The sequence below is a fragment of the Suncus etruscus genome, chromosome 16 (assembly GCF_024139225.1).
Source record: "Suncus etruscus isolate mSunEtr1 chromosome 16, mSunEtr1.pri.cur, whole genome shotgun sequence".
Classification (NCBI taxonomy): domain Eukaryota; kingdom Metazoa; phylum Chordata; class Mammalia; order Eulipotyphla; family Soricidae; genus Suncus; species Suncus etruscus.
In genome coordinates, this window is record NC_064863.1 from 47,240,932 (window position 1) to 47,260,062 (window position 19,131).

The window sequence follows — 19,131 nt, forward strand, 5'->3', positions numbered from 1 at the left end:
ATTAAGAAGTCAATTCAGTCAAAATAAAACTTGTGGAATCACATATACATAGCCTATAAGATCTGGGGTAGAAGGACATGAGTGAGGACCAGAAGGGCCATACAGTTGAATCCTGGTGGGAGTTTACCTTTTATACAAAAGCAGTAGGAAGTCTTTGAAGGCTGAAACAGACAGATGGGAAGGATCCCGAGTAGACCTTCCTTTCTTAGCTGAGATGTTCAATTTCTTCATTGAATTGATCATTCTAAAATTTTGGCTGCTGGTTTTATTTTGCTTTTGTTTGTGTTTGGACCACACACAGAGTTTCTCAGAGATTATTTCAGGACCTGTGCTTAGGAGTGACCTCTAATTGTACTGGGGGACTATATGCAGTACCAGGAATTAATTAAGAGTCTGCGACATGCAAGCCACTGTGTTATCTCTCTGACCTGTAAGTCCAAGTTTTATTTATCTATTTTTTAAAACATTTGTTTATTTAAATTTTTGGCCCACATCCAGCAGCTCTCAGGGGTCACTACTGGCTCTACACTCAGAAATTGCTCCTGGCAGGCTTGGGGGACCATGGGATGCCAGGAACCAAATCTGGGTCTGTCCCAGTTTGGCCATGTACAAAGCAAACTGTGCTATATATAGCTCAGGCCTCTAAGTCCTAGCTTTATTTGTTTTTATTTTTTATATAAAATCTTTTTTGAGCACCATGATTACAAACATGATTGTAGTTAGATTTCAGTCATAAAGTCCTAGTTTTAAATAAGATCTTCTCTGCTCTCAGACTCAGAAGTAGAAACTCTAACATGAAAAGCCTCCTGCCTAGGCTTGACAACACAGAAGAAAAGTTCCAGAGCACACAGCTTATCTCTCTACACTGGAAACAAACCAGGCAGACTGACCTTGAGATCAAAAGCACAGATGGCCTTTCTTATCCTTTGCTTTGCAAAAAAAGTTGTGACAGGCACAGACCTGGGCAACTGCCCTGTCCTTAGACATCCATCTAAATCTCCTCATTCACCTAAGATCCAATTAACCCTAATTAAAATTCAGCCATATGTCTCCATTGCCACAGCCCCACATTCCACCTACAGAGGTGAACCCAACCCACACCTCACCTGTAGCCTCAAAAAATAGAAACTGTTTTCATGACAGCATATGACCCCATCTAGGTCAGCACAAGACTGGGCCACATGGAAGAAAGGCTGCCATCTGGAAGAAAGGTCCTGAAAAAAAACCATCTCTGCTGCAGCTCTGCGAGCCATTTTTCTTCCCATCAGATCATTATCTTTCCTTGGCCACTTAAAGTATGCCTGATTCTCTCTCAACTTCTTTTGTTTCTTCGGTCCTACAAATACATATTGGGCAGCAAATGTAAAATCATAAAAACAAAGTTTTGCATACATTTTATGTAGTCCTCCATATAATTTAGTGATTAGCATTTACTCCCTAAGTATAAAAAATTCTTATTTAAAAAGATCAGCTTAGGGGCCAGAGCAATAGTACAGCAGGTAAGGTGTTTGCCTTGCATGCTGCTGACCTGGGTTTGATCTGGCATCCCATAGTGTCTCCTGAGTCTACTAGGGGTGATTCCTGAGATCAGAATCAGAAGTAACCCCTGAGTGCTGCCAGGTGTGGCCCCAAAGCAACAAGCAAACAAATAAAATATAAAGATCTGGCTGGAGCAATAGTATACATAGGGCAAGCAGATAGGACTTGCATCAGACTGACCTGGATTTGATCCCCAGCATTTCAGATTATCCACTAAGCACTGCCAGGAGTGATTCATGAGCACAGAGGCCAAGAATAACTCCTGACCATTGATGAGCATAATCCAAAACAAATGAAAAATAGATATATAACACATATACATCCATTGCAACACTTATTACAGTAGCCAGGATAGGAAAATAAAACAAATGTCCAATGACAGATGCCTCCCAATGCCATATACTAATTTCATCTGGATGGTCAGGCCCACCAACACCTGGAAGGGGCTGCTGTTTTGGATAGAGGATAATAGAGAGTTTGGGGAGAGGTGGAGAGAGAGAGAGAGAGAGAGAGAGAGAGAGAGAGAGAGAGAGAGAGAGAGAGAGAGAGAGAGAGAGAGAGAGAGAGAGAGCCTAGGCAGCCAGGATGAATACAGAAGAGCAGGAATGAAGCTGCTTAGCATAGAAGCCATGTGGGAAATGCACATGGCGAGTAGGGCCTTAAGGATTTCTCCTTAAGCTTCAACTGACTGCCTGTGAAATTATTCTTCTGCCGTTACCCTGCTACCTACATACCCGCCAGCCTTAGGGGCTGCAGGTGCCAGTCGAGCCGAGAGAGGCCTCAGGACAATATAGTTTATATTTAAACAACAGACAGACAAATGGTTAAACAAGTTGTGAACGGGTGCCAGAGCAATAGTATAGGAGGGAAGGCATTTGCCTTGCACATGTTCAATCTGGGTTGAATTCACAGCATTCTAAATGGGATCTTCACATCACCAGGAGTAACCCTGAGTGCAGAGCCAGGAGTAACCCCTGCACATAGCTCAGTGTGACCCAAAAAACTAAAAAAATATGTATATATACACAACAGAATACTATACAACTCTAAGAAAAGATGAAATCATGCAGTTTACTTTAATGTGGATGGAACTAAAGAGCATCATGTTAAGTTTCACAGAATAGGCCCCAACCAAGCCCATTATACAGCTCAATGTTATTCAATGGTTACCTTCAGAGATTTTTTTTTTTTAATCAGCAATTAGTTAATATATCCTGCCTCTCTTCTCTCACTTTAATTTTTGTTTTTGGGCTACACCCAGTAATACTCAGAGGTAAACTGTCAGGAATTACCCCTGGCAGTGTTTGGAGGACCATATGGGATGTCAGTGATTGAAGCTGAATGGGCTTCATGCAAGACAGGTGCCCTACCCGCTGAACTCTGTCCCTCTCTGATTTTTGTACTATCAATCTTGCAGTAGTTGTAACAGACATCTTTGTTCTCTGATCTAGATGTTAGCAATGAGAATACATAAAACTTGCTTATATGGGGTCAGAGCAATAGGCCAAGTTGTTGGTGAGAGAAAAAACAGGGCATTTCCAGGAATGCTGGCAAAAAGGCCAGAAGAGTCAAGAGTGCTTGTGTCAAAACTTTGATCTATATTCATTAATAAACCAACAAAATCAATAGAAAGATAACTTGAAAAGTGTAGTAGAAACAATTTAAAATTATTCTTTGGTCTATCTAATTTCAGATTAATTATACACTTATTCAAAATGATTGGTCTTATAAGAATTACACTACCTCTAGCGCCACCTTATCGGCCCCCAGTGATTGAATCTTGTTTTCTTTCACTGCAAAAATTATGTGCTACAGCCTTTGAGTCAACTTCTTTGGTGCTCTGTCATCTCTTTATTTCATGTTATATTTCTTTTTTTATTTCTTACTTTTTGTTTTTGGACCATTCCCAGAAGTGCTCTGGGCTTACTCCTAAGCCTATTCTCAGGGGATCATTCCTGGTGGAACTAGGGGGAAATACATGTAGTACTGGAGATTGAATTCAAGTTGACCACATGCAGGGCAATAGCCAGAGCAATACTATCTCTTCAGCATCCACATTCTTTCTCTTAAACAAGATTCAAAATACTCTGAGCAGCAGGCCTGCTAACAGTCTAACCTGTCTGCAATGCAGAGATGGTTGTTCTGTCCTTCTGTGAACACAAATGCAGTGCATCTATCCTTCTTTTAGCTCTATCCTCACTGAGACCTCTAAATTTAAGAGCCCAAGTTACAGGTCCCAGAGGCTGGACAAGAAGTAGAACAGCCCAAGTGTGCCTGCAAAAGGCTCTCTTTAATGAGTTCCTTGGAGTTAATGCTAGAGTGGAATGCCAAGAGTGAGTAGAAAGGGAAAAAATGGCAAAGATGATTAGAGAAATGCCTCTCAGGTAAAAGCCAGGCAGAGCAAACTCACAGGGAAAATATTAAAAAATTATTTATACAACTCACCCCACACTACAAGAAACAGTAACCAACCATAGGAAATATCTCTGTAGCAGAGAATACTAGCTGACTGCCCAAATCCATCTCTCCTACCATAGATTTTATTCTTTCTTGAGGAAAATGGGTTACAACAGTTTGCATATTATTGGCTTTTCACTTGCAATGCTACTGCACCACAATCACCACCAGAGTTCCAATAACCCCACATTTCTACCATTAGCCCATATTCCCTTCTCCAACTCCTATGCACCCTCAGTTCTTACTCTATTGGCCATATCTCAAGCTTTGAAATCACTAGAGTCTGACTAATCTTTTGAGTTGCTTCTTTATAGTCCACTTTATGTCACTTTATGAGTGACATCACCCAGTATTTGACTTTTTTTTTCTTTTTCTTTTTTTTTTTAACTTTCAGTATAATATGCTCCAATTCCATCCACTTGTGGCAAACCACATGATTTAAACTTTTCTCTTTTGAGGAAGGCAAGTGCTGGCCCACACCCAGTAATGCTTTGAACTTACTCCTGGCTTTGTACTCCTGGCAGTGTTTAGAGGAACATATAAAATGCTGTGAATCAATCAGAGTCAGCTATGTACAAGGCAAAACACCTTACCCCCTATCCTATATCTCGAATCCTAATTTTAAGTTTTCTTATAGCTAGGTAGTATTCCACTGTATTTGTATCTATGTTACAATTGCTTTATCCATTCATCTGTGGTTAGACACTGAAGTTATTTCCAATATATAGCCTATTCTAAATAATACTACAGTGAACACAAGTGGGCAAATGTTCTTTCATATTAATGTGAGTTTTTTGTTATTGCTGCTGCTGTTGTTCTGGGAAGGATGCCCAAAGGTAGAATCAATGAGTCTTGTCAACACTCTATTTCTAAAGAGTTTCAACACCACTTTATATAGAGGCTGAACCAGACAACAAGCCCACCAACAATAAATGAGTGTCCCTTTTTACTCCCCACTTCACCCTCACCCCACATAACACTTGTTTCCATTCTATTTACTGTGTACCATTCTCAAGACAAGACTAGCTACACTCATCCCAAGATTCTATCCCAAAACTTCTTTTTTTTTTTGTGGTTGACTATGGTCATATAACTTAGTTCACCAATGAAACAGTAACAGAAGAGAAAGACTTATGATTGTGCTGGACTTTCATTTAAAAAGAAGTTATCCTTCTAAACATTTTTTGTTTGTTTGTTTTGGGGTCACACCCGGAAGTGCTCAGGGGCTAACCCTGGCTCTGTGCTCAGAAATCACTCCTGGCAGGCTCCAGGGACCATATGGGATGCCGGGCATTGAACCCGGGTTTGTCCCTGGTTGGTCGTATGCAAGGCAAATGCTCTACCACTGTGCTATTACTTTGGCCCTAAATGTTTTTCTTATCTGCTTAAAAGTAACACTCAGGGGCCAGAGAAATAGCATGGAGGTAAGGCATTTGCCTTTCATGCAGAAGGATGATGATTCGAATCCCAGCATCCCATATGATTCCCTGAGCCTGCCAGGAGCGATTTCTGAGTGTAGAGCCAGGAGTAACCCCTGAGCGCTGCCGGGTGTGACCCAAAAACAAAAAGAAAGTCAGTCTTAGCCTCTGCCATATCCAGCATAGTCACAAAAAATGAATCCAAAAGAAGCACGTAAGACACAAAATAGAGCATGTTTGCTCTGGTGCTGTGGTAGCCTGGACTGAAACTGAAGCCCCAGATGTGACTGAGAATAAAGGGGAACAGGAAGGAGAACAGTCTTGGTCCCCCAGATATTGAAGGGAGAAAAGCCAAGAGCAATAATTGGATTTTAGCACAGATAGGAGAGCCCTGCAGCCATTTACTAATTTTGCAGCATGGATCTTGGGGATCAGGGGACAAGGTAGGGAGAGAATGTGACCTAAAGCTCTCAAATTCTGTAGCAAAGAGAGAAGGGAGAGTGTGAGGGACCTTCCCATACCCCAAAAGAGAGACATTTGAATGCACATTGTTTGCTAGTGTACTTGAGCCTATTACAGTCCTAGGATTTGAAAAATCACTTGAACAACCTGTGTTTTATAAAGCAGATTAGGGAAGAAGAGAAGATGAAGGACATGGGGGAATTCACCTTCTGAAAGCCTATTTTAGACGATGACCATGGATTTAATAAAACAAGAAGAATTCAATTGCCTCAAGATTTCCAAAGAATTGAAATAAAACAAATATGTGGTAAATTTTGAATAAACCAAAAATCTTATCTTGTTCTGAAACCGCAGATCTGGTTTCAAAATCAACTGTTACTTTTATATATATATATATATATATATATATATATATATATATATATATATATATATATATATATATATAAGAGCCATACTTATGGTGCTTGTGGAACCATGTGGACCAGGGATCCTATTAAGACTACAAGCATTCTAGGCTTAAGCCATCTCCTTAGGCCCTAGATATATTTTTAACCTGCTTAAATTGGTGAGGTTGGGCAGAAGTGATAATGCAATGGGTAGGAGTTTGCCTTGTGCATGGCCCACCTAATTTCTGGCCTCCCACATGGCACCATATCCCAGAGCACCATCAGGAGCGATTCCTCAGTGCAGAACTAGGAGACCCTGAACATTTCCAGGTGCAAAATATTTTTTAAACTAGTGGTTTTTAAAAAATATTATTCCATTGAAGAGAAATATATACATGAAAAAATAATCAAGCAGTACAACTATAAATAAATTCACTGAATAAAAATGGTACCTGTGGAGAGGGGAATGATACCTGTGTTACTTGTACTTCTTTAATAATGAATGAGGTTGAACATTTTTTCCAACATTTAAAGGCATTCTTTATAACATCCCAGTCATATTGTCATTATTTTTTCATGTAGTTGGTCATTTTCTTATTGCTTTATAAGAATCAAAACTTTACTTTAGCATATTGTCCATTCCAACAGCTTTGTCTTTTTCTATTTTTTACATTGTTAAAGATATTATTTTTTCATAAGAAAGGCTTTAAATTGGTTACTAGTCTTTTTCTAAATTTTTAGTTGAAGGATTTTTCACTGTTTGTTTTTTGTTTGTTTGTTTGTTTGTTTTAGTAAAGCTGAACAAATCTTTAAACCATCTACCAACAGCTCCAATTTACTGGTTAGGGACCTCTCTCATAAGAGATGAACCTCGCCCAAGGTTATAAATCAGATTATATGGGGAGGAGAAATAGCGAGTTTTTAGCTTTTTGGTGATCTTTAATATGATTGACTGTTGTCTTGGATACCATCCTACTGTTCCCTTGTGTCCTTCCCTGATAGCTACCTGGTATAGCTAGCTTGCTTGGGGCAGTATAAATGGAAAGAGGCTTGAGAAACCCTAGCATGTGGTCCTTACAAAATGGTGTCTCTCCTTGTTCAGAATCTCAGAGAAGCCTAGCATGTGGCCTTTACAAAATGGTGCCCTCCTTGTTCAGAACCCAGAACCCCACATTTTCTCCTCTTCTTAAGGACCTGAGTCAAATCCTTGACTCTCCTTGAGGTTCCTTGTCCCTGTCCCTACTTATAGACACATACTGAGTCCTTAGCACAAGAATATTAACTAGACCTATGTGTAACCTGAATAAAGTGGATGAGGAAATTAATTATGCAAGGACCTACTAAAATTTTTATCAAAAAAATAAACAATGGCCTAGCCAGGGAGGTTTTCCAGGGTGATTGAGTGAACCACTGGCAGAATTTTTCTATCACTTTTCCCACTCCTGCAAACTAGCCTTCACCTGCTTCAGCATCTCATGGATGACACCTGACTTGTTGGCATAGAAACAACATTGCTCTTCCAGAGGTCCAGGAGAGCAACTTATGCTAGGGAGGCAACTTGTTCTTCCAACATCTCTATTGAAAATTGATATCTTCTTCGATCAGAATCCACTTGTTGGGAGTTCACTGACATTTTAAAATAATTTCCCAGATCTTTACTTCTAATCATTGGTGGGCTTGTAGATTTGCTTCATTGCTCTTCATGGGATTTCTGTAGGTGTATAGAATTGATTATAAACCCAGATTTGTAGGTTGTGTTGTTGTTTGATTTTTGGGCCACACTCAGTGGCGCTCAGGGGTTACTCCTGGCTCTGTACTCGGAAATTGCTCCTGGCAGGCTCAGGGGACTATTGGGGATGCTAGGGATTAAACCTGGGTTCGTCCCAGGTTGGCCACATGCAAGACAAATGCCCTACCTCTGTGCTATCTCTCCAGCCTCCCCAGATTTGTTTTTCTACAGATGGACAGCAGCTTTCTTGGCATCTTCTGTTCATAAACCTTCATAAATATCTGATTGAAATGCCACCCCAATCATTTCTCAAGATCTTAATTTTTGAGCTCCCATCTCTGAGTCATTGGCTTGCCTGTATACTTATAGTCTAGTACCAACTTATCTTAATTAGAAAGCAACTATATTAAACTGAAACTACCCTATTATTTGTCTCTTATCATATTTACAAAGGTACCCTAAATGTATTGACATTTGCATTGAACCCTATTATGTTGCAGATAAAATTATGACTTTATCTGGTTTAGTATAAAATATAGTTTCTTTACTAAGCACCATATTTCACAGCATAATTATTATTCTGCTTTTATTTGTCAGTACAAATATTAAACAACTGGGAAAGAGGAAGAGTGGGGATCCTAAAAGAAGAATAAAAGGCCCAGGTGACAGTATAGCAGGAAGGACTGCAGTTGCCTTGGACTAAGCCAACCTGAGTTTGATCCCTCAGCATCTTGCAGTATTGTAAAGATTGATTTCTGAGTACAGAGCCAGGAGTAAACCTCAAGCTGGGTGTTGCAAAAAATAAGAAAAGAAGGAAAAAGAAGGAGGAAGAGGAGGAGGAAGAAGAAGAGGAAGAGAATGAGCTGGAGTGATTGTACAAGGTAAGACACTTCCTTTCATGCTATCATCCAATTTCAATTCCTGGTATTCCATTTGGTTCCTTGAGCCCTGCAAGGAGTGATCCCTGAGCACCACTCTATGTGGTTTAAAAAAGAAAAGTAGGACAAGGAGGAAGATGAAGGAGAAGAAGGAAGAAAAATGAGGAAGAGGAGGAGGAGAAAATACTGTATAAAAAACTCAAGTATTAGGGGCTGAAGAGATAGTACAGAGAATAGGACATTTGCCTTGCACATGGCTGACCTGGGTTCATTCCTAGAATTCCATATGGTTCCCCCACATAATAATTCCTGAGTGCACAATCAGGAGTAACCCCTAAAAATCACTGGTTGTGGGCCAAAAAAAAAAGAATTTGTCATGGGACTCAACTTAGACTCCACGTGTTTGAACAGTGACCGTCCAATCCTGAACCCAGATTCCAACTATAGAACTGACACAGTTCCCTGCAACAGCACCAGGAATCAAACTACTAAGCCAGGTTGATATGACAGCAACAATTTGATCTAAGAGCAGGTTGCCCTACCTCATCACCTAATGGTAAGATGAAGTCAGAAGATACTTCATCCTTTGATCTAGGCAAAAACCAACCAAGATTACTAATTACAGAAGACTGACTTTGACTACTGAGACTAAGCAGAACTTTACCTGGGACCAATAAGAAAGACCCTAGTGAAAGCTTCAGCCTAGTATTTGTACAAAAACCAAAATCTCTAATTCCAGAGGTCTGGCTTTGACAACTGAAACTGAGCAGAACTTCTGGAACCATAAGTAAAGACTCTATTCTGGGCTTCATCCTAGGATCTGTGCAAAAACCAAGATCACTAATTACAGAAAACTAACTACAGCAACCATGATGGAGCAGAACTTTTCGAACCATAGAAAGACAAAGAAAGACTCTATCCTAGATTTCATCCTATGACCTGTGCAAATATCAAGATCTTTAATTATAGAAGACTTATTTTGTCAACCACAACTTAGCAGAACATTTCCTGGCATCATAAAAAAGACCTTGGGGTTCGATAATGAGCATGTCTGAAACATGTAGTTGTTCCCATGACAGTATGCTTCAAGGGTGGAGAAACCCTGTATCTCTTAGGCCAAGGGAATTCTTTTTCTAATTTCCCCAATACTTACTTTGCCTATGCAAAAAAAAAAAAAAAGAACCTTGCCACACCAGCCCTTTCTCCTTTTTTTTCTTTTTTCTTTCTTGTTGTTGTTTTGTTGTTGTTTTTGTTGCTGTTGGGTTTTTTGTCTTTGCTTGTATTGGTTTTTCTCCTTTCTTCTTTTAAATTGATATTGATAGCTTTTAGAAGAACTCCTCCCAGCTTTCTTTTTTTTTTTTGGTTTTTGGGTCACACCCGGCGGTGCTCAGGGGTTACTCCTGGCTGTCTGCTCAGAAATAGCTCCTGGCAGGCACGGGGGACCATATGGGACACTGGGATTCGAACCAACCACCTTTGGTCCTGGATCAGCTGCTTGCAAGGCAAACGCTGCTGTGCTATCTCTCCGGGCCCCCAGCTTTCTTTTTTCCCCCAACAGAACCACAGAACTTTGAATCATCTTGTTCTGCCTCATAAATTAAGAGGGGGGGGGGGGTGGATGATACCAGGAGCAAACAGTAGTGTGAACATTGAGTGGAAATAAAAAATTATCAAACCTAAACACCAAACCCAAAGTCAATGACAACAGAATCAAGATAGCCAATCTACAACAAGCTATACACAAAGGGAACCTGTTATACTAGCAGTCCAGGGGACCAAAGAGGGTGGTATAGGACACATGCTGGGATCAGGGGTGGAGGGAGGACAACACTGGTGGTGGGAATGACCCTAATTCACTGTCAATATGTACTTTAAATATAACTGCAAAAGACTTGTAATTTATATTAGTCACAATAAAAATTATTTAAAAATAAAAGAATCAGTTGTCAAGTGAACACTGGTGAAAAAATTGGTATCAGAACTTTGTATGCCTGAAACTCAATCATGAATAACTTTGTAATTCATGGTGTGTCAATAAAATTAATTAATTTTTAAATATTCAAGTTTGCAGTTAACAATCTAAAAGATATATATATATACTTTATATGTGATAAATATTATATCAAAAAAGAATATTTCAAGATGTTTTATTACAAGAAAAAAGGGAATGTGTGAAAAGGGCAAGGGTTTAATTGTCATGCTAATTGTACATTTGACATAGCTCCCACAGTACTTTAGGAAAGTTCATTAAGTCAATTTAAACACACAAAAAGGGGATCACTAGCAGTCTCTGTAGCTAAGTGACTGAGGTGCAGAAAAGTTAAGTGATTTTCCATAAGAAAGTGCCAGAGACAATGTGAACCCAGACCTGCTTGACTTGCAGCTAAGTGTTTGCACTTCAGCACAGAGCCACTTTTCCTGGTCCCTGCCCAGACAAGGTCAACACACTCCTATTGGTTCTCTCTTAAAATGATCCTGGCCTTGTTTGTGCCAATGCTTCCTTGGTACGTTGAACACAATGTCTAAATATGATGTAACAAACAGATGATGTCACTGACAAGGAGGAGGAAAACAAATCCCTCTCTTACAAACTCACATAGCATGTCAGGGGGAGCATTTAAGAACAAAGTAAAGTGCCCGGAGAGATAGCACAGCGGCGTTTGCCTTGCCAGCAGCCGATCCAGGACCAAAGGTGGTTGGTTCGAATCCTGGTGTCCCATATGGTCCCCCGTGCCTGCCAGGAGCTATTTCTGAGCAGACAGCCAGGAGTAACCCCTGAGCACTGCCGGGACTGACCCAAAAACCAAAAAAAAAAAAAAAGAACAAAGTAAAGTTTTGGCGGGAGAGATAGCACAGTGGTAGGGCTTTTGCCTTGCTAGCAGCTGATCCAGGATGGACGGTGGTTCAAATCCTGGCATCCCATATGGTCCCCCATGCCTGCCGGGAGCGATTTCTGAGCACAGAGCCAGAAGTAACCCTGAGAGCCACTGGGTGTGATCCAAAACCAAAGTAAAGTTTATTGAGTTCTCAGTCTACCAACTGCTTTCCATTTAATTTATTCCTTTTTTTTTTTTTTTTTTTTGGTTTTTCGGGCCACACCATTTGATGCTAAATTTCTGGCTAAGGGCTCAGAAATTGCCCCTGGCTTGGGGGACCATATGGGACGCCGGGGGATCCAACCGGATCCTTCCTTAGCTAGAGCTTGCAAGGCAGACAACTTACCTCTAGTGCCACCTTGCCGGCCCCCTAATTTATTCCTTAAGGGAGGATTTCAAGCCCAAATATGAGCATTAGGGACAGAGATTGTGATGAATTTAGCCAGTATGGAATAAAACAAATGAAACATAGTCTGGATAAATCTTTGGATATTGAATAGCTGCCTATCATGCAGCATGATTCCCACTAATGGGGGGAATGAAAGGAGGCAGCAGCTGACTTTGACAGTTAAAAGATATATCAGGACTGGGCCTAGAGCTATAGTATAGCAGGTAGAACATTTGACTTGCACACAGTCAATGCAGGTGACTGTGATCCAGCCATCCCATATGGTCCTCTGAGCACTTCCACGAGTGTAGAGCCAAAAATAAGCCCTGAACATCACTAGTGTGGCCAACTCTCAAAATATATATAGGGCGGGGACCCACAGTACAGTATGTAGCACTCTTGTCTTGCATACAGTTGATCCAGTTTCAATCCCCAGAATCCCATATGGTCTCCAAAGCCCCAGTAAGAGAGATCACTGAGAAGAGCCAGGTGTAAACCCTGAGTTATAGCCCAAAAATAAAAATAAAATAAAATAATAAACAATAAGATAACACAATAGTGGTCAGACAGAGGAAAAGGGATAGACATAGAATGATCACACTCATTTGTGGGATTTTAAAAAAGAAAGATAATGAGATGGGGCATTGGTGGTGGGAATGTTGCACTGGTGAAGGAAATGTTCTTTTTTGTGACTGAAACTCAACTACAGTCATATTTGTAATGATGGTGTTTAAATAAAGATATTATAAAAAATAAATAAAATGATACTGTCCAAAATAAAAAATAGATAGTAAGGTAATAATGCCCAAAAACAATATAAATGAAGGTGAGGGCTAGGAGGACTGGTCCATGGTTGGAAGCTTGCCACAAAGAGTGGGAGAGTGCCATTAGGGCAGAGAAGGGACCACTAAAACAATGATTGTTGGAAATGACCACTTGGACAAGAACTAGCTGAAAGGAGGTAAAGTGATAGGTATGATACCCCTTCAGTAACAATATTGCAAACTGGTGCCTAAAAGGAAAATAGAGAGGAAGAAAGAAAGAGAGAAGAGCCGGCACGGACGGGCAACTGGCAGGCCCCCCCATGTGCCAGCGGCCTCTTAGTCCGGCCTAGGGTAGGGGGGCCCGGATCTGGGTCACCCGACCCCCCTCTCCCCCATTCCTCCGGATCTCCAGGTGGGTTCCGGGGAGGAGCTGATGGGGCACCCTGGGTTTTCCCCACTCCCAGGCCGGGCCCGGACACTGGCCTAGGGTGGGGCTTAGGGGGTGGAGTTGGATCTGGTGGGTGACAGATAGCTGCTCAGTTATACTCAGGCTGTCACTGGCAATATCATACCAGTCTACATTTTGCAAACCGCGCGGGGGCTAGTGCCCCCACGTGAACATTTGCTCCTCCCAACCATCAGTACCCCAGATTTACCCTTCTTAACTTCAGTAACACATAGTTCTAATCTCTGACCTAAGACATACAGTAGATCTAACAAATCCCAGAACTATTTAGAAGGACACAAATTGAACACATATATTTGTTGAATATTTTATGGGTATTTTCTTTAACTGGTATAACTCTCTATATATTCTTCTACCATGATGTTTCTATTCACTTTTCATCTTGTCTTTTCTTTGTAAGCTGTTCAGTAAGGATTGTTGTTGGAACTGTCCCTCAGTTTGATGCCTATGATTGAACTATGTCATGGAAATTGCTGGTCTTGTTCCTATTGCCTCCAGATGCACTAATAATGCTTCATGGCATTGATCCTTGTTTGCATAGACATATTAAAATGGGAAAACACCATACATACAGATACGTTTTTATCTAATAAATCTCAGTACAATGTACCTTACACCCTGAACATTGATATAATGACCTGGCACAGGCCTCAGAAGAATGGGCATTCTCCATTCACGCCGGAACCAGGCAAGCTATCTACGAAATATCCAAGGTCTTTTATAGCAACAGCTGGAAGCAGTCCTCTACCAGGAAAGACACTACCAAGGGTCTGACATCGACCTCCTAAAAAGAGACTTCCGTTTACACTGAGATGACTTGACAGCAACAATGACCTGCTCTACAGGTCATGGTTCTCTCTAGTGCTCCTTAAGTGTCAGGTGAAACGAGAGGATGCTCTGCACCATCCTGACTGCAATATGGGATATGCAGACTCCAGGATCTTTAATACAGAAGCATGATACCAACAACAGAGACTATGTGAGGAATGGAGGTGTATTGCCACTACAGACGATGACTTGAATTGGACAAACTAATTTGCCTGGAGCCTAGAGTCAGTCCTGTGCCAGGAAACTTCAGGGGTAGGGTCTCCTTATATTTAGACCATAATTTGTCTTTCCATGTCCCTTATGTTTTGGTGGGCCTATGCAAACAAATGCCACTTTAATACCGTTTTTTACTATGTTCCCTTGACTCCAATCCTTAAGAAAAACAACCCACTAAAACTTTTGACGTTAACTTAAACTAGTTAGCATGTGCATGGAACTAGAGAAATGTACTTTGCCCTCAATGTTTAAGGAGTTACATAAACCTAATGTCTTTAGATTATATTGTGTGCTGCTAAGAAATAGTATGTACTACAACTGGGGATTTGAGGGACAAAGCAATTGTATTGTACATGGGTTCAGTTTTGTTTTTCTTAATGTTCTTTGGCTGAAGGTTCAAGGCTGGGATATCATCGATGGGACTACCGAGAATTCTGTTTATGGGTGATTGGGCTTCCACTGTAACTTTACCCTGTCCTCTTTCTTTTCATCTTTGTTGTCATAATTAAAATAAAAAAATAGCAAAAAAAAAAAAAAAAGATTAAGATTAACCGAGGTTTGAAGAGCCATCCCAATGATAGCAGCATTGGGATGACAGAATGAGTCCCAAAATTACTGCTCTCAGGAATCAGATGGATCTGGACTGTAGAGAGCAATTTAGTCAACAACTTGTACTCAAGAGAAGAATTTTCTTTCTGGGAAAATAATTACAGACCCCAATTAAATAACTTGACCAAACATAAATTCTAGAACTAAAAGTTTAATAGCTTGAATAGGGTGTGACCTATTTTTCATGAGATTCTAACTGGAGGCTTTATTATCACTCTATGGGCCCAGAATATGGTTTTGACATCAAATCTGTGTCCTTGAAATAAAGTATGGTTTTCTTTCTGCCTTTAAAAAAAAAAGAAAAGAAAAAGAAAAAAAAAGAAAGAGAGAAAAGAAAAAAATGTCTTCCATAGAAGTAGAGAGGAAGAAAAAGACTAAGGAAAATTAAAGACTTTGGTGGCAGAAAATGTGCACTGATGAAGAAATGGGTGTTGGACATTGTGTGACTGGAACTCAATCACGAATCACTATGTATATTATAGTGATTAAATTATAAATTATTAAAAATTAAATTTAAAGAAAAAAGTGATCAGAACCATTGCAATCTTCAGGGAGCCAGCAGAACTGTGTACAAAAAAAAAAAAAAAAAAAACACTTAGCAGAGACACATCTGCTGCCACAGACTCAGGAAAGACACAGCAAAAGCAATATCTAGTGAGACAGGCTTGCATCCACTCATATCACATTATACTCAGCACTCTCAATAAAAAAAAGAGAGTTTGAACTAACAGCTTGTTTCTCTTTGTGAAAGACAATTGTAGATGGGGCTCTGGCATGTGTGAGGTTCTGGGTTTTGATCCCAAGTACCACACACACAAATAAACAAACATGACTAGGGGTAGAGGGACACATGCTTTGAATGCAGTGAATTTAATTGTGCACCACAAAGCTATAAAAATAATAACAGACTGTAACTGAGAAGTACTTGCTTAACTTTAACAAAGGCATTTAAACATGCTCTCAGGGGAAAATATTAAAGCATACTGTTAATAAATTTGAAGAACAAGTGCTTTGGAACCCTTTATAATCCTAGCTCAGAAATCCTCACTCTGCTCCACAATAATTATGTGCTTTGTGTAAGCTTGCTACTAACTTATTATTTTCACATTAACAACAGAGCATTAGAATATATGATTCGCTTTATCTGAGACAAATATACTTTAGATCTTGGTGAAGTGTTTATCACCCAAACACAGACGAAATATAACCTTTCCTCATAAGCTAGAAGCAATTTAGATCTCTCTCTCAGTCATACTTTGCAGTTTTCAGGGCTTACTCCTGATTTTTGTGATCAGTGCTTACTCCTTATAGGACTTGGAGGACTATATGTGTTGCTGGGAATGAGACCCAAGTTGGCAATGTATAAGGCAAGTGCCCTACCCACTGTACTATCGCTCTGACCCTTAAACCAATTTTTTTACTCCTAATATTTTCAGTGACAGAAACTTGAGACCTATGAAGCTTGGCAAGCAAAACAAATGACCTTGGAATTGGTCCATTATAATGGTGTGGTTGTGGGATCAAAGACCTAACTTGTTTTTCAGGCTCTATATCTAGTCCAACCAGTCCCATCCAACTCTAGGTTAAGGGGATTGTTCACACAGCATCCTTGCCTTCATGCTCTGATCCTTTGGGGCATTTGGAGATTTACTCATTGTGGGTTCCATATAAAATAAATACAATTATTATAAGTAAATAATACACTTAAAATAAGATAGTTTTAAAAATTAATTTTGTAGGCTGAGGATGTGGCATAGTGATAGAAAAATTGCCTGACATGTGTGAGGTTCTGGGTTTAATTCCTGGTATAGTAAAAAAAAAAAAAAAAAAAACACTAATTCCAATGGGATGAATTTTGTTGATATATTAAAAATACTATGATGTCTCTGCTTAAATAGAAGCATGTATTAGTTTTCAGTGTAACTTGGAATGGAAACAAAGATAAATAAATGGAACTATGTTAAATTAAGAAACTTCTGGGGCCGGGCGGTGGCGCTAAAGGTAAGGTGCCTGCCTTGCCTGTGCTAGCCTTGGGTGGATCGGACCGCGGTTCGATTCCCCGGTGTCCCATATGGTCCCCCAAGCCAGGAGCAACTTCTGAGCACATAGCCAGGAGTAACCCCTGAGCATTACCGGGTGTGGCCCAAAAACAAACAAACAAAAAAAAGAAACTTCTACACCTCAAAGGAAAGGTTATGATAATACAAAGACTGCCCACAGACTGGAAGAAACTATTTACCCAATACTCATCTGATAAAGGATTAATATCTAAGATATATAAGGCACTAGTAAAGCTTAATAAGAAGGAAAAAATCTGACCTCATAAAAAATGGGGTTCCTGTTCAGGAACAGGAACTTCCTTAAATAAGAAATATAAATGGCCAAAAGGTACATGAAAAAAAAATGCTCCACATAATTAATCATCATGGAGATACAAATCAAAACAATGATATCATCTCACATCACAGAAACTGGCATATATCAAAAAGAACAAGAACAACCAGTGATGGTTCAGATGCGAGATGAAAGAAATTCTCATTCACTGCTGTGGGAATGTAAAGTAGCCTGTCTTTTTGGAAAACAATATTGGCGTTCCTTAAAAAGATTAAAAAAATAGAAGTCCCATTTGACCCAACAATACCACTCCTGGGAATATACACTAGGGATCCAAAAAGCACAATACAGAAAAGGCCTCTTTACTTCTGTTTTTGTTTTTGTTTTTGGTTTTTGGGCCACACCCGGCGGTGCTCAGGGGTTACTCCTGGCTGTCTGCTCAGAAATAGCTCCTGGCAGGCACGGGGGACCATATGGGACACCGGGATTCGAACCAACCACCTTTGGTCCTGGATCGGCTGCTTGCAAGGCAAACACCGCTGTGCTATCTCTCCGGGCCCAGGCCTCTTTATTCTATGTTCACAATCACCAGAATTTGGAAACAACTCAGGTGCTCAACAACAGATAAGTGGATGAAGAAACCATGGTACATCTACACAGTGGAACAGCTATTAGGAAAAATACATGGATGGTTATGGAGACTATTATGCTCAGGGAAATGTGTCAGAGGGTGAGGGATAGACATAAAATAATCACTCTCGTTTGTGGGATATAAAAATAAGTAGTATGGTAATAATATCCAGAGACAATAGAGATGAGGGCCAGGAGGACCAATCCATGGTAGAATATTTGCTACAAAGAATGGGAAAGTACAGAAGGGACCACTATGACAAAGATAGTAGGATATTATCACTCTCTACAAGAATTTGGTGCTTAAAGGAGATAACACTTTATGTATGATACCCCTTGGGTAATAAATTGTGAGGTATAATATATAAAAAAAAAGAGAGAGATTGAGAGAGAAGAAAAATATCTGCCACAGAAGGGGAGGGGTGAGAGTGGGAAGGAAACTGAGGAGATTAATGGTGGGACATGTGCATTGATGAAGGGATAGGTGTTGTACATTGTATGACTAAAACTCTATCATAAGTAATGTGAAGTTCACAGTGATTCAATTAAAAATATATTTAAAAAATCAAAAAAAATGACTTTCAAAGATGCATGGCATTTTGTCCTTCCTTGAAACCAAACTCCCCTTGAGGATGAATTGGTGCATTAAACATTAGGTCCGGAGCAAGAGAAATAATACAATAGGTAGGGTGATTCCCTTTCATGCTGCTGACTGAGGTTCAATTCCTGGCACCTGATATGGTCCTCTGAGCACCACAGGAGTTATTCTTGAACACAGAAGTAAATACTGAGCACCTCTAGGTATGCCCCCTTCAAATAAAAAGTTAAAGTTTAGGTCTAGAGCGATAGCACAGCGGTAGGGTGTTTGACTTGCACATAGCTGACCTGGAACGGACGGTGGTTCAATTCCTGGTATCCATTGTTTCCTGAGCCTGCCAGGAGTGATTTCTGAGTGTAGAGCCATGAATAACCCCTGAGTGCCACCGGGTGTGACCCCAAAACCAAAATAAACAAACAAAAAAGAGAAGTTAAAGTATAATTGGTGTAGAAACATTATATGCCTGAAACTACTTTATCTTTCATAACTTTGTAAATCATAGTGTCTTAATAAAAATTAGAAAAAAAATGTGATTACTATATGTGGTACT